The sequence below is a fragment of the Candoia aspera genome, chromosome 2, assembly GCF_035149785.1.
Source record: "Candoia aspera isolate rCanAsp1 chromosome 2, rCanAsp1.hap2, whole genome shotgun sequence".
Taxonomy (NCBI): Eukaryota; Metazoa; Chordata; class Lepidosauria; order Squamata; family Boidae; genus Candoia; species Candoia aspera.
Window position 1 is genome coordinate 256,226,656 of NC_086154.1, and position 16,640 is coordinate 256,243,295.

Consider the following 16,640-nt stretch of genomic DNA (forward strand, 5'->3'; position numbering starts at 1 on the left):
GGCTACCCTTGAAGACCACCTGGAAGCTGCAAGTGGTTCAAAATTCAGTGGCCCATGTGTCACCACTGCTACATGAACTGCATTGGTTGCCATTTGGCTTCTGAGTACAATTCAGGGTGCTGGTTATTACTTATAAAGCCCTGTATGGCATTGGGCCTGGCTGTCTAAGGGACCACTTATTTCCAATTGTTTCTGCATGTCCACTATGTCCTGGCAGGTTGGGTGCACTCCAGGTCCCCTCTTTTAAATGTTGTCATCCTGCAGGACTGAGAGAGCATGCCTTCTCTGTCACAGCCCCCAGAGACAAGGACAGCGCCCTCTCTCCTAGGGTCCCTAAAAGCTCTTAAAACCTGGCTTTGATCCCAGGCCTGGAGTTAATGTATTGTGTATTTTTGGGTACCCTGCTTTGCTTTGTTTTGTTCGATTTGTGTCATTTTGAGATAGTTTTAGTCCGGGCTGTCTATGTGATTTTAAGTTTTGTTTTGTTTGTATGGATTTTGTTGTTTTGTATGCTGCCCAGAGTCACTTGGAGTTGGGTGCCTACAATAAACTATAAATAAACAAACACACACACACACAAGTCCTAATGGTTGGAATTCTCAGCAATATGGGGATGAGAATTGAATTGTGTTCAGTTGTGCCAAATAGGATTTAGAAGAGAAGGAATCTCACTCTAAAATGATTCCTTCAAATACAGATTCAAATAGATTTGTATGCAGTCTCTACTGGAATCAGTATTGGCTTACCTAAAAATGCATAGATTGATCATGAAATGACTGAACAACAGAATGATAAAGGATGGCCTGCACAAATAAAAGTAAACATATGTTGGAATAGGAAATGTTTGCTTCCTTTTTATTATTGCATGGCAAATGCAAAGTGAGAGAGCCGGTTTGAGGTAGCGGTTAAGGCACCAGGCTAGAAACCAGGAGACCATGAGTTCTAGTTCCGCCTTAGGCACAAAGCTAGCTGGGAGACCTTGGGCCAGTCACGCTCTCTCAGCCCTAAGATGCAGGCAATGGCAAACCACTTCTGAAATCTTGCCAAGAAAACTGCAGGGACTTGTCCAGGCAGTCACCAGGAATCCACACTGACTTGAAGGCACCAAGTTATCTATATCTTTCTTTCTTCCTTTCTTTCTTTCTTTCTTCCTTTCTTCCTTCCTTCCTTCCTTCCTTCCTTCCTTCCTTCCTTCCTTCCTTCCTTCCTTCCTTCCTTCCTTCCTTCCTTCCTTCCTTCCTTCCTTTCTTTCTTTCTTTCTTTCTTTCTTTCTTTCTTTCTTTCTTTCTTTCTTTCTTTCTTTCTTTCCTGCCCTCCCTCCCTCAGCATTTTTATCATACAAAGTATATAATCTGTATAAAGCTGACAAAAGCATAAGGGAGATGTAGAAATTTGTGCTATATTATTTTAAAATAAATTCACACATAGTATTAAGCTATAATGTTTCTTGTTTGGCATGTGCAGATAAGGCGGTGCTAGTGAATTAAACAGGGTTTGTTTTAACGAAGTAGCTGTAATTAGAAACCATGATTTTTGTCTTAGTGTTTGCAACTACAATGCAGTATTAATTGCAAATAGAGTATTTGTGGCTTCCTGACTTAGTTCTGATTTATTTTTTTGCCCTGCCCAAGCCTCTAGCGAATCTGGAGAGCAATAGTAGTTAAAAATAATAGAACATAAACAGGAATTCAAATAAATCGTGATTAGTTATTGCATTTATATCCTGCCTCTGGGAGTTTGATATGTCATACATGAGGATCTCTTCTAATTAAATCTGCACAAAAACCTTTAGGAACTTCCTTATTGACCCCATGTTGATGCAGTTATATTGGCTACCACATGCTGCCAGAGCCCAATTCAAAATGCTTACTTTATTGCATAAGCTGTAAATCACTTAGGCCCAATTTGCTTATAAGAGTACCTATTCTGGTAGTCTGCCCTGCCTTCTTAGGTCTTCAGTTGGATACCTTTTACAAGTTCTGTCATGGTATACCTAACATGGAATTCCCATTCCAAAATGGAATTCCCATTTTGGATTTCATATTGTGGAAAAAAATTGCCATTGAAGTTAAGGCAGTTCCCCTTATAGTTTCAGAGGGGCCTTAATGTCTACCATTTTACCAGGTCTTTTTGAGGTTTGGGGGTTTTAATTGTCCAGTTCTAATATTCATTTTAGGATTTCTCTCTGTATCTATGTAAGTGGTCTAGAGCCATTGGAGTGGGTGGCACATGCATAAATAAATATACCCTGTGATGTAGGATGAGCTGAGGGAGAATGATTGGTCATTCAGTGAGTTTACCTGGTAGCTTGGGAACTGGGCTTCCTAGGTCCAAAACTGATGCCTTAATCACTACGCTATGCTAATTTCTCCTCAAGATAGATTCAATTTAGTTTTTGATTTGTTCGGCAAACCATGGCCTCTTTTATGAATGCAGAAAATTTGAAAATAAAAAGAGGTAATGTATATTTTGGCTGATGAAATAAAGAATTAATAAGTTTGAAAACATTATAATGTATAAATTGGCTGTTGTGTAAATGATGATTTAGTGGATAGACGCTTGAAAATACACCAGTCTATGGTTTTTAATGATGTAGGATGTTATAGCAAATCTTACCATAAGTAACTTTTATAGCATTTATATTTATGGTAGGTCTTTAGTCCAAAGTAGTGATAACTGGAAACAAGACATTCTTCTAAGAGATAGCATTGCAGCCACGACTACCACTAATCACTTCTGCAATATAGAATGAGAGAAGTTAAATGATAACCTCCATCTCCACATTTCAGAAGATGAATGTGATCCCATAATGGTTTTATGTTTTGGCTTTAATTTTTATATAGCAGAAAGATTTTCAGTAATATAACATGAACATGGGACGCGGTGGCGCTGCGGGTTAAACCGCTGAGCTGCCGTTCGGAAGGTCGGCGGTTCGAATCCGCGCGGCGGGGTGAGCGCCCGTTGCTAGTCCCAGCTCCTGCTCACCTAGCAGTTCGAAAACATGCCAATGTGAGTAGATCGATAGGTACCGCTTCGGCGGGCAGGTAACGGCGTTCCGTGTCATCATGCCGGCCACATGACCACGGACGGGTCTACGGACAACGCCGGCTCTAACGGCTTAGAAACGGAGATGAGCACCGCCCCCTAGAGTCGGACACGACTGGACTTTACGTCGAGGGAAACCTTTACCTTTACCTTTAACATGAACATAATTTTGCTTAGTCTAAAAAAAATTTTCCGAAAACTACTGCAGACTGCATAGGATGAAGCCTTTGGACCATATATTTGAAATCTCCATGCTTGAGATCTTAGTCCTTAACTTCTTTGCAAGCTAATAACTCAAACATAAAGTGTAGGCTAGTAATTGTGTTTGCATGAAGACTTCACCCTCCGTATTTTGCTCTGGTACCTGCAATTCTCTTGCCCATTTAAAAAAAGTTTTAAAACCCCACATTAACAAAAGATAGGTAATTACATGATACTCAATAAGCTTGTGACTGTTACCTAAGCTAGAGTCTCAGTGCTCAGTGAATGTTAGGGAGACTGCTTACTTACCTTTTGAAGGCACAGTCTGCTGAAGGAAAGCAAGATTTTCTAGCCTAGGTTTCTTGAATAATGTATACTCACTTCTCCATCTCTCCTTTTAAAATCAGTTTGGAAGGAATCCCCTGTTCCTGATCTATAACTTAAAGAGATGAGAAATCTTGTGGTCTTCCAGAAGTTGCTAAACCAACAGCCTAGACAGTGGTGAGGTGCTGGGAGTTCAGCAGCCCCTGGAAGGCCACAGATAGTCCCATGATGAACAACGGGCTTTTAAGCAACTTCTGTAGAAAGGGGGAAAATAAGATAAAGTTTAATATCAACACAGGTTCTGCCAGACTGTATTCTAGTTAAATGCTTGAGCCTGTCATTAAAAAAACAATTTATTTTATCTTTTGTCTGAGCCAAATCATCTGAAGTTTTCATCTAATATGTGGTAGTTCTAGTCTGATCTCTGGTTAGTTTTAATCATTTTTATAGGGAGGTTGCTGTTTATTTTTTAATGATCTGATCATAGAGCGTACCTTCTGTTGTCCAGCTTTCTGCTCTATTAATTTAAACAGCAGAAGCTGTATTTATGCGTGTTAATAATTTGTACATCTATGCAACTTAATTTTAATGTCAGTTTTTCAAAATCTGATTATGTTTCTTACAATTCTCAGTTCCTTTCAGCTTGTGCCTGAGAGTTTATATTCTTGCAGAGAAGATTTTATTGCCCAACCCTTTTCCCCAAATATACTAGATTTTCTTGCATACGTAGATGAGCTAAATCAGTAAAGGTTTAGCTTTCTAGGTGCACCTAATCTGATAGCCTTAGTTGTGCAAAAACACTCCTCCTCACTCCTCATACCTCATATATGGTTTTGTGCCTGTTCAGAAGCCCCACTGGGATCTTCTCTGAGATTTTTGGGGAGAGGCCTGTTTCAAATGCAGGCACTCCTCTAAGTTTGAATGTTGCAATAGTTACCTCATTGAAAACTTTGCCTGTCAGGAGCAGCTGACTGTGTTTCATATTTCACATTTCAAGCTAATTGTGGCACGAGCCTTCCATGCAAAGAGTGTGGAATATATCCTCTAAGGTCCTTCATCGCAAATGCACTAACTGTGGCAGTAAATGACACCTTGCTGGCAGGTGCTCACTCTGCCTTTGCTTGGAAGAGGGTCGTATTGTTGATACCTGTACTGCCAGAAATTTTAAGAAGGCATGCAGGAACTGATCAACTTCTATGGCCTTCTTTAGGAGAAGGTACTATTAAGAACCAAATCTTTGATACCGAGTTCATGGAGCTCATTTGATTTGTGATCAGCCCTAATCATAGCCCAAGGAATAAAGCATCACCCACTGATCTCTGTGACACTGACAAGTGGAAATTACTTGCCACAAACTCTGTTCCATCTGTTGCTGAAAACAGAAACGGTAATCATGCAAAATGATTTCCTAAGGTATAAATGACAGCACCTGAGCAGAAAAGAATTCAGAATCTTTGTCACAAACTATTTGTGTGTTGATATCACCTCTATTAGAGCTTCCACCAGCATCTCTACCACCAGTACATATATTTAATATCATCATCCATCATCACTAGATCCACAGATAGAGCATTTCTCAACGTCCCTTCCTGGTTCTGAAGGGGGCCACTGCAGGGAGCATTACATTCTTGCTGCATCACCCAAATAACTACCTGTTGTACTTGGGAGTCACCATAATGCCCACTCTCATTTAGATCTGACTATTCGCATAGCTTTCCCTGTCTCAGTATCTTGGTAACTATCACTCCAGATTTTCCCTTTTATTGTTGTATGGATTTAGTATCCTTCAGATGGGACTCTGACAAAATGTGCCTATGATCACTACTGTGAGTCGTATCCTGCAACAAAATGATATACATGCTAATCCATAGAGATGCTTTTCCTGTGATGGGAACACAGGCTTGTTGAGGACCCCGAGAAACTTCACTAAGTACCCAGTAGAAGACAATTGCTTTTTTGTTGATTATTCGTTTAGTCGCTTCCGACTCTTCGTGACTTCATGGACCAGCCCACGCCAGAGCTTCCTGTCGGTCGTCAACACCCCCAGCTCCCCCAGGGACGGGTCTGTCACCTCTAGAATATCATCCATCCACCTTGCCCTTGGTTGGCCCCTCTTCCTTTTGCCCTCCACTCTCCCCAGCATCAGCATCTTCTCCAGGGTGTCCTGTCTTCTCATTAGGTGGCCAAAGTATTTCAGTTTTGCCTTTAATATCATTCCCTCAAGTGAGCAGTCTGGCTTTATTTCTTGGAGTATGGACTGGTCTGATCTTCTTGCAGTCCAAGGCACTCTCAGAATTTTCCTCCAACACCACAGTTCCAAAGGATCTATCTTCCTTCTCTCAGCCTTCCTTATGGTCCAGCTCTCGCAGCCATATGTTACTACGGGGAACACCATTGCTTTAACTATGCGGACCTTTGTTGTCAGTGTGATGTCTCTGCTCTTAACTATTCTATCGAGATTTGTCATTGCTCTTCTCCCAAGGATTAAGCGTCTTCTGATTTCCTGACTGCAGTCAGCATCTGCAGTAATCTTCGCACCTAGAAATACAAAGTCTTTCACTGCTTCTACATTTTCTCCCTCTATTTGCCAGTTATCAATCAAGCTGGTTGCCATAATCTTGGTTTTTTTGAGGTTTAGCTGCAAGCCAGCTTTTGCACTTTCTTCTTTCACCTTCATCATAAGGCTCCTCAGTTCCTCTTCACTTTCAGCCATCCAAGTGGTATCATCTGCATATCTGAGATTGTTAATGTTTCCTCCAGCGATTTTAACTCCAGCCTTGGATTCCTCAAGCCCAGCATGTTGCATGATGTGCTCTGCGTACAAGTTGAATAGGTAGGGTGAGAGTATACAGCCCTGCCATACTCCTTTCCCAATCTTAAACCAGTCCGTTGTTCCGTGGTCTGTTCTTACTGTTGCTACTTGGTCGTTATACAGATTCTTCAGGAGGCAGACAAGATGACTTGGTATCCCCATACCACTAAGAACTTGCCACAATTTGTTATGGTCCACACAGTCAAAGGTTTTAGAATAGTCAATAAAACAGAAATAGATGTTTTTCTGAAACTCCCTGGCTTTTTCCATTATCGAGAGGATATTGGCAATTTGGTCCCTAGTTCCTCTGCCTTTTCTAAACCCAGCTTGTACATCTGGCAATTCTCGCTCCATGAATTGCTGAAGTCTACCTTGCAGGATCTTGAGCATTACCTTACTGGCATGTGAAATGAATGCCACTGTTTGATAGTTTGAACATTCTTTAGTGTTTCCCTTTTTTGGTATGGGGATATAAGTTGATTTTTCCCAGTCTGATGGCCATTCTTGTGTTTTCCAAATTTGCTGGCATATAGCATGCATTACCTTGACAGCATCATCTCGCAAGATTTTGAACAGTTCAGCTGGGATGCCGTCGTCTCCTGCTGCCTTGTTATTAGCAATGCTTCTTAAGGCCCATTCAACCTCACTCTTCAGGATGTCTGGCTCTAGCTCACTGACCACACCGTCAAAGCTATCCCCGATATTGTTATCCTTCCTATACAGGACTTCTGTATATTCTTGCCACCTTTTCTTGATCTCTTCTTCTTCTGTTAGGTCCTTGCCATCTTTGTTTTTGATCATACCCATTTTTGCCTGGAATTTACCTCCAATGTTTCTAATTTTCTGGAAGAGGTCTCTTGTCCTTCCTATTCTATTGTCTTCTTCCACTTCCACACATTGCTTGTTTAAAAATAATTCCTTATCTCTTCTGGCTAACCTCTGGAATTTTGCATTTAATTGGGCATAACTCCCCCATCACTGTTGCCTTTTGCTTTCCTTCTTTCTTGGGCTACTTCTAGTGTCTCAGCAGACAGCCATTTTGCCTTCTTGGTTTTCTCTTTCTTTGGGATGTATTTTGTTGCCGCCTCCTGAACAATGTCACGAACTTCTGTCCATAGTTCTTCCAGGACCCTATCTACTAAGTCCAGTCCCTTAAATCGATTCTTCACCTCCACTGCATATTCCTTAGGAATATTAGTGAGCTGATATCTAGCTGATCTGTGGGTCTTCCCTAATCTCTTTAGTCTGATCCTAAATTGTGCAAGAAGAAGTTCGTGATCTGAACTACAGTCAGCTCCAGGTCTTGTTTTTATCGACTGTATAGTTGTCCGCCACCTTTGGCTTCAAAGGATGTAGTCAATCTGATTTCGGTGTTGTCCATCTGGTGAAGTCCATGTATAAAGCCGTCTCTTAGGTTGTTGGAAGAGAGTGTTTGTTATGCAGAGTGAGTTGTCTTGGCAAAATTCTATCAGCCTATGTCCTGCTTCGTTTTGTTCTCCCAGGCCATGCTTACCTGTAATTCGAGGTGTCATTTGACTGCCCACCTTAGCGTTCCAGTCTCCTGTGATGAAAATAACATCTCTTTTAGGCGTGTTGTCCAGTAGGTGCTGCAGATCCTCATAGAACTGCTCTACTTCAGCTTCTTCAGCATTTGTGGTTGGGGCGTATATTTGGATCACTGTGATGTTAGATGGCTTGCCCTGAATTCAAATTGAGACCATTCCATTGTTTTTTGGATTGTATCCAAGCACTGCTTTAGCCACTTTACTATTAATTATGAAGGCTACTCCATTTCTTTTGTGGTCCTCTTGTCCACAGTAGTAGATCTGGTGGTCATTTGATGTGAAGTGGCCCATTCCAGTCCATTTCAGTTCACTGACGCCCAAAATGTCTATCTTTAATCTTGGCATCTCACCAATAACCACATCCAATTTGCCCTGGCTCATAGATCTTACATTGCAGGTTCCAATGGTGTGTTGATCCTCAGAACATCGGATTCGCCGTTCACCACCAGCACCGTCGGCCGCTAGCCGTCCTTTCGACTTTGAGCTAGCTGCATCATCACGTCTGGGGCTAGTTGAACTCATCCTCTGTTCCTCCCCAGTAGCATTTTGACCATCTTCCGACCTGGTGGTCTCATCTTCCGATGGTATACCGACATATCTCTGGTTGTACTGATCCATTTAGTTTTCACGGCAAGGATACTGGGGTGGGTTGCCATTACCTTCCCCAGGGATCGCATTTAGTCTGACCTCTCTGTCATGACCTTCCCGTCTTGGGTGGCCCTTCACGGTTTAGCTCATGGCATCATTGAGGTGCTCAAGCTCCAGCACCACGACAAGGTAACGATCCTTTGCTGAAGAGACATTGCTTACTTCAGATTAAAAGGCGTACAGGTATATCCATACTCGTTCCACACTCCAGGTCATAACTTGCCCATGATACCAATTTCACCTTACAACTTCTCAGGGTCTTTATATCAGTTCAGAACATTGGGATGCTGCTGAACTTGACTGAGGCCACAGTTTTCTCATTACTGCTACTATTTTATTGATGTAATTATCTGCTTTTTATTCAGGAGCTTAGGATGGCATATTTTATTCATTCATTCTTCAAATTTCTATCACCGCCCATCTCTGCCAAAAGGGGACTCTGTATGTAGTGCTCCCTTCTATACTTTCCCCCACAACAACAATCTTGTAAGATAGATGAGACAGGAGAGTTACTGGTCCAAAGTCGTTCAGTGACCTTTCTTGGCTTAGGGCAGCCTACAGTCTAATATCAAATAGGCAGCATCTATTCCAGTGGTCCAGTTGCCAGACTGCATGCATCTCCTCTAGTGATATATTGTGGCAGATGGGCTTAGAATGATTGTCCTGCTGGATAGCCAACAGTGTTGGGCAACTCTCCCAACCTTAACGCAGAATTCTCTCCCCACATTATTTCTGACCGGAAGGATAAACCTGAACAGGTTGGGGAGCACATTCTGTATGACGAAGTATCTGAGGATGTTGGAATCATCAAGAATGCCAAGGTCATTATTATCTAGAGGTGTTGATCATATGGAAGGAGTGCCACACATTTGAGCAAGTACTATGAAATAGGATAGTACAGATTGTCTCCCAACAGTTCAGCTGCAGTCAGTTATATCAACACATAGTCAGGTGTGAAATGATGTGCCTTCCTATGCCTAATTCAACAGTTCTGAAAATGTAGCATCACACACCAGTTACCTCCAGTGGTAGGTAGTCTCCCAGGATCCAATCAACACCTTAGTAGATGTGGTAAGTCTAGAAGCTAAAGTCAGATCAAGACTGTTTCACAGAAACATAACACATGTACTGTTCAAATGCCAGGAGAGTGCAATCACAATCCCTTTGTCTCCTCTCACAGTGTTCTTTGAATGGTCATCTGTGTATTAACATAATCGACCCACTTTTCCCTCTACTGATGCTTACTCCTGTACAGGTAGTCCTCACTTAACAACCATTTGCTTAGTGACTGTTTGGACTTACGATGGTACTAAAACTGACTTATAACCGGTCCTCATGCTTAAAACCGTTGCAGTGTCCTTGCAGTCACACAATCATGATTTGGGTGCTTGGCAACCAGTTTGCGTTTATGACCATTGCAGTGTCCAGTGGTCATTTCGACATTCCCGGCCAGCTTCTGGCAAGCAAAATCGGGGGGGAACTGCGTGATTCGCTTAACAACCACATGGTTGACATAACACCTGTGGGGATTCACTTAATGACCGCCACAAAAAAAGTCATAAAATCAGGTCGGATTTACTTAATGATTGCTTTGCTTAGCAACTGAAATTCCAGTCCCAATTGTGGTAGTTAAGCAAGGACTACCTGTAAGTGCTTTCAGTCTTAGGATAAGTGAGGAAGAAATGGGAGCTGTGCTGCTAGGCATGCACAATGGGATAAGCTTCCAGCTAGGAATCTCAGGTCCAGAAGATTCTGAAGAGGCTTCTCTGCGTGAGCAACCTATGTAGTTGTTGTATTTCTATCCCACCTTATAACTCAAGGCAGCAAACACACCTAATACTCCTTCCTCCTCCTGTTTTCCCCACAACAACCACCCTGTGAATTCCATTGGGCTGAGAGAGAGTGCCTGGCTGAAAGTCACCCAGACGGCTTTCGTACCTAAAGGAGACCTAGAACCCACAGTCTCTGGGGTTCTAGGCCAGCCCCTTCACCACCACACGAAACGATTATTCAGACAGATTGCAGTTCCAGGTAAGGAACATGTGGCATTCGGGTACAGTGCTTTGCCCAAGACTGTACCCAACTGTGAATTTGAATACCAGCAGGAGAGTAACCCAGTCCCAGTGCAGGTTGAATTTTGTTTCCTTATGTTTTATCTGGATTTTTTAGTTCACCCTTCTGCAGTCCATAGATTAAGAATTTGAACAGCTTGGATTCTGATTTTAAAAAAGCAAATTGGAGTTTGGCATACTAACATCAGTGAATATAGACATTCAGGATGGCATCTCCTAGTAGTTTTAGGTACATGCTAAGTAGCGAGAGAGAACCCCCAGGGATTCCACAAGCCAACAGTCCTGACATTAAATTGAAGTTCTGAGATACACTTTTTGAAAGTTCCCCAAAGGAAACTGGACGCATTATAAGATAGACCTTCAAGGTCTGCATTGGCAAAATAACTTGGCAGGGTATGAAAGGCGAAGATTTTGACAGCCACTGAGAGGTGCAGCACCATAACGGACAACATTTAAATGGTTGGTGGTCATATTTAGCAATTTTTGGATGGGATAAAGAACAGTGTATGAGGCACTGATGCAGAATGGGTGGGCAGGGCTGGGATTGTCACCTTCTATAAAAAGAGTTTTTATTTTTAAAAACTACATTAACCATATTTTAGGACATGCTGCAATTTTCATATTTTCCATTTCAAAATGGGAGGAAGTTGCCTCACCAGCAACACAGTTGGAGAGGGCTCTGACAGCCATGAAAAAGGGTTTCAGGGGTTGCCTTTCCTTGCCTAGCAAAACCAACTAGGATACACACCTGCTGTTCAGTTTATTGTGCTGATTGTTCATTAAGGCAACCGATCTCCATCCCATTACCAGGTCTGAAGCCAGATTGAAATAAATCCAAATCAGCGATATAAATATGTGGGTACAAGGCTGAGTTAGGGCTCCCTTCTGCTTTTGTTGCAGCTGTTGAAGCCCTTCCAAAAATTAAGTCTGCTATTAATTACATGGGATGTAATCATATTTACATTTAAGCACCCCACCCCCCGGCATGCCACTAGTTCAGATGAATTACTGATGATTAACTAGGAATGTACACAAAATGAATCTATTTCAATATGAACCCAGAACAAGTACCTTGGGTTTTGGAAGTTCTGCTGAACCATTCTGGGTAGGCTCTGGTTCAGGAGAACCAAAATCTGGAACATTTGGGTAGTTCTAGGTTTTGGACAAAATAAAATTCAGATACATAGTCTTATAAGGATGATTCGGGTGAGGCTGGGTGTGCCTCACTCTCTTCCCTCTGCGTGGTCCGTGCACTGTCCTCCCTACCAATCTTCCCAGCGCCTTCTTTTCCCATTTACCACTTCTACCAGTGTTCAAGCCAAACTGGCAGTGGCTAAAGGGAGAATAGGAAGGGAAGAGTAAGCAGGCAGGTGGGTTGGTTGGATGGGTTGTGCTTCAAGCCAAGGGTTACTAAGATTTTTGGATTTTTTCTTGCTCATCAACCCCCCCCCCATGCTGCTGCCCTACAACATGCACATCTGGTCCAAATATGGACCTCTCAGAACTAGTTGTTTGGTGCATGTAATAGTTTGTGCATGGGATGTTTTGTATATCACTGAGAAATACATTTTTAAAATTTAAAATAATTTAGTTTAATCTGATTATTAAATATTAAATTGGATTTTACTTAAAGCATTGTGTAACAAATAAAGGCTGAGAGATAAATACTAATAATTTCTGATTATTATAACTGTACTCGTTAACACAAGAAAATGCAGTTGAGAGTAAGAATGGGGTTGGATTTGTGCTGTTCTGCAAACCGCATATGGAGTCAGGCCCTTGCTTTTCTCTTCCAAGTGCAAAGGTGAATGAATAAAACAGTTGAATTAAAAATAACTGGCCCACAAGACATCCAGTAAACTTGTTAGTTATCTGCTTTGTGCACTATATCAAGAATTGGCCTAATTGGATGGCACTTAGGAAAAAAACCATGAAAAAAAATAGATGGATGTGTCATAGCCAACATTCTTAATGTTGAGTTAAAGTGCAGTACTGAAGTCTGTTTCTGTAGCCTTGAACAAAGTGCAGGGAAATAGCTATAAGAGTTCTAATGCTGTTGAAATTTGGAAGAAACAGAAATACGCAGTGACATGAAATAGAAAGTTAAATGTTTCAAACTGATTTGCTTGTTAATATTCACTATTGTCCTAACAGCCAGGAACCACGCTGAGACAAGGAACAGGTCTCTAGTGTTTTATTGCTGCTACATAACAGGAAAATCCTAACAAACTGAAGAAGCGTGGGAAAAACCCAGACATACAAACCCCAAAGGTTAAGGCAGGTCTGATCTGTGTCTCTTGGAATGGCTGCCCAATTCCTCAGTGCTACGCATGCGCTTAACAGTCTGGATGGGAGCCCCCTGCTCGCCATCCTTACTCATGACAACTATACTCAGTATGTACCAGGATCATTCCTTTGTTACTAAGGAGGAGAAGTAAATTACGATACGGACTTCTAACAGTTGTCCTTACTTGTTGAGTACTAGATGTATACACAGTTTCAGGGCTCAAGAATTCCATGCTACTGATAGAATTTTGTAGGAAGCTACATAGTGACCTGGTGGAATCTGCTTAAACATTTAAAATTACAGATCATCAAAGAGGGTATTCATCTTCTAAGAGTTCTGTCATGGTCCCAGCTGCAATTGTAGATTTTTTTCTCTCTCTTTTTAAGTAGGTAATTCTAAACTGAAGAATAATTCAGACACTGAAAAAGCAGGAACAGCTGGCATTCCTTGTCCAAAAAATACAAGGCGAAGGTGAAGAAGACTGCACTAGTCATTCCAGTATTTTAACTAGTTAGTATTTTAACTTTTGCTTGTTAATCTGACTGCTACTGCCCATTCAATTTTCTATTTTTGAAATGCTATAAATTTACAGTTAGGTTTAATTTAAATGTATATGCATGTTGTTAAACTGTTGCTTTGGTGCTGAGAAAAACAAGCCAAATAAATGTTTATTAATACAAGCTAAAAGTTTATTTGGTGATGGTGTGTTTTAGGACTAAGTATCTTCTGACAACCATAATTAATTAGAACTGGTTTATATTCCTGTGGTTTCGCAGATCGACAGACAGACACACAGGCACATGCTTAAATACTGAATAAATTTACCAGGTCATCCACCATTATTAATGAAGATTAAAAAACCATAACTTAATTTACAGTGTGCATACGTACTTTCTAAGAATGAAACTAGTATCTATTTCTATAAGCAATGAATATATATCTTAAAGTTATCTCAGACAACAGGAATGCGTTGTCTTAAAAGATGACTAATTTTTTCTAAGAGTAATTTTTATAATTAAATTTTAAGTCTTCCTGGGAAGTGATTTAAATCAAAGCAGTAGCTGAAGTTAAAATAAGATAGTTCAGATAGTTCAGTTTAGGGAAAACTTAGTTAATTAGTTACATTTATAATACGACAAAAATATTTTAAAATTTAAAAAACCAGAACCAGAACGAAGTGAATAGGACCAGGACAACAATGCATTTGATTTGATTTAATTGAAATGCAGATTTAATTAAAATGTTGTTATAGGCAATATAATGATTGTCTTGTATTTATTAATTTTACCATTCTGTCATGTTAGAAATTACAAAGTAATTTGCAGTTAATGGAATTCAAACATTTGATACTTGAAAAAGCAGGCACATCGTTTACTTCATCAACTTTTTTAAGAAAAGCAGTTACTTTCATCTTCCGATTGATCAAATGTACTAGCTTCAATAACTCGGACATCTGCATTTCTGACTGCTGTTACTTAAAAGTTGGATCCAATTTAAATACCTGATCTGTTGAAAATACAGTACTCTGATAATACTTTGTATGATTTGAATTATTCCAGAGGAGCGTGTTCATTGACTAAATGCCTAAATAAATAATTATTATGCCTTTATATGAGATAGTTATGTAGCTATTAATAACTGATCTTAGTGACTGATATTGAAAAATAAAACCTGATAATAATCCTTAATAAATGAAAGTGGGCTTAATGAAGAGCTCCTTCAGACATCAACCAGGCAACAGATTTACAGCAATTTTTAAAGTCACAAAGCTGGTAAGATTTCCTGTGATTACATATGATAGTATGCCATTGCTCTTCTTTTAAAGGAGATTATATTGAGGTATGCAAGATGCTTTCAAAGTGGCAGTCAGTTCTATTATTGATGCATATGTACCTACCTATTTTGCTGTTTCCTTTTGCTGAGTGTTATAAACAGCAGAACTGTAGAAAAGGATAAGAAACAGAAAAGAAGCTAAAGATGGAAGGAAAGAGAAAGAAATCTAACATTCATATCTCTCTGTACTTTTTAGACCTTAAAACCATCCTTGTTTTACCATGCTCACACACTTCTTCACACATTGCACTTTCTTTTCTAAGCTTCTCAGCTCTCTTTTTGAAGATCTCATCAACTCCATCCTCTTGGCCCATTTACTCTTCCATCGTATATTCGCTTTGTGATTCAGTCCTCATTCTCTTTATATGATCAAGCCACCTCAACGTATCTCTTTCATGCCAGTCGCTTACTTCTGTATTCAATCTGCAGTCATTAATTACTCATTCATTGGTAATTCCATCCCTTCTTCTTGCACCACACATGCTCCCTAAGTACCCCATTCCCACTGCCTTCAATTTTCTTTTAATACTCTGATGTATTCACTTATTTTTTGAACTGACCCTTAGATGGAAATTAAAATTGAAGAGAATGCTCACTCATCAAACTGCTCCATGTAATGCCAGGCACGGAGAATGGTAGTTTACTTAAACCGTAGTGGGTAAGCAAAAAACCCGGAGTTTGAATGTTTTCATATACTGGTTTATTCTTGAAATTTATTTTAAAACTGTATTTTCCTGGGTTCAGAAACCACAGTGAGCTGATGGTTTAAAACAGTAATGGCTCTTTCATTTTTCTAATGTGGAGCTGAAAAAAGGGGGTGAAAAGGCTGTGCAAAGTTAAAGCTCTTCAGGAAGGGGCATTCACAGCATGATTGTAATACTTCAAGATCTGTCTTGTCTGTGCCCAGGTCAGACAGTTTAGGTACTAGTGCTGTGTACCTTTTTGCTTCAGCCACAGGTTGGTTTGTAAGTACAATTTATGGCTGACAGCACAGATAATGCAGTACCTCATTATCAGGACTGCGTAACACATGGAGAACAAACAGGAATTTTCCAGTGGAATTCAACAGGAGGGAGAGATAAGAGAGAGAAAGGCAAATGACCAAGGAAACTGTGTTCTGAGGAATTGTGCGTTCAACTGTGAGGGCTGAAAAGATCATCTACTGAATGGCTGCTGATTTCAAGAGCTGTGTCCTGAGAGCCGATTTCCTGTTTGGCTGATCAAATGACTACTTCTTGCTGAATAAGCCAAGACTGTAGGAGATATGTAAGAAAGTCAGGTTCCTGGGAGTGAGCTCATTGAGCTGATGTCAGTCCTAGGTGGCAGACTAGGTGGCAGACCAGACCAAGAAATAAACTCCACGGAAGACTAAAGACTGCTTTATTTAGATTAGCTCTAGTAACAGGAAAGCCTTGTGTGGCGCAGAGTGGCAAGGCAGCAGTATCGTAACAGAAACTCTCCCCGTGACCCGGGTTCAATCCCAGTGGAAGCTGGATTCTCGGGTAGCCGGCTCAGGTCGACTCAGCCTTCCATCCTTCCGAGGTCGATAAAATGAGTACCCAGCTTGCTGGGGAAGGTGGCGACTGGGGAAGGCAACCACCTCGCTATAGTCTGCCAAGAGAACATGGCAAAAGCGGCGTCCCCCCAAAGGGTCAGACATGACTCGGTGCTTGCACAGGGGACCTTTCACCTTTCACCTAGTAACATAATGTTGCAAGTCTGATTTCTCTTCATCTCTTTTATAACCATGTGAGTTAGGGAGGTGTCTGTCCGAGATGTTTGTCCACACTTTCTTCATGTCCTGGACTTAATCTGTGTCTTTTTTCTTGTCTCTTTGGTAATGGTTCTTCCCT

The 16,640-nt window shown here is 40.8% G+C and overlaps 1 protein-coding gene across 5 annotated transcripts in view; it reads left to right on the forward strand.

The window, feature by feature from the left end:
- The window catches only part of SMAD2 (SMAD family member 2), a 371,138-nt gene that overhangs the window by 17,782 nt on the left and 336,716 nt on the right, over window positions 1–16,640 (forward strand). The gene's annotated exons all lie outside the window — the stretch shown is intronic.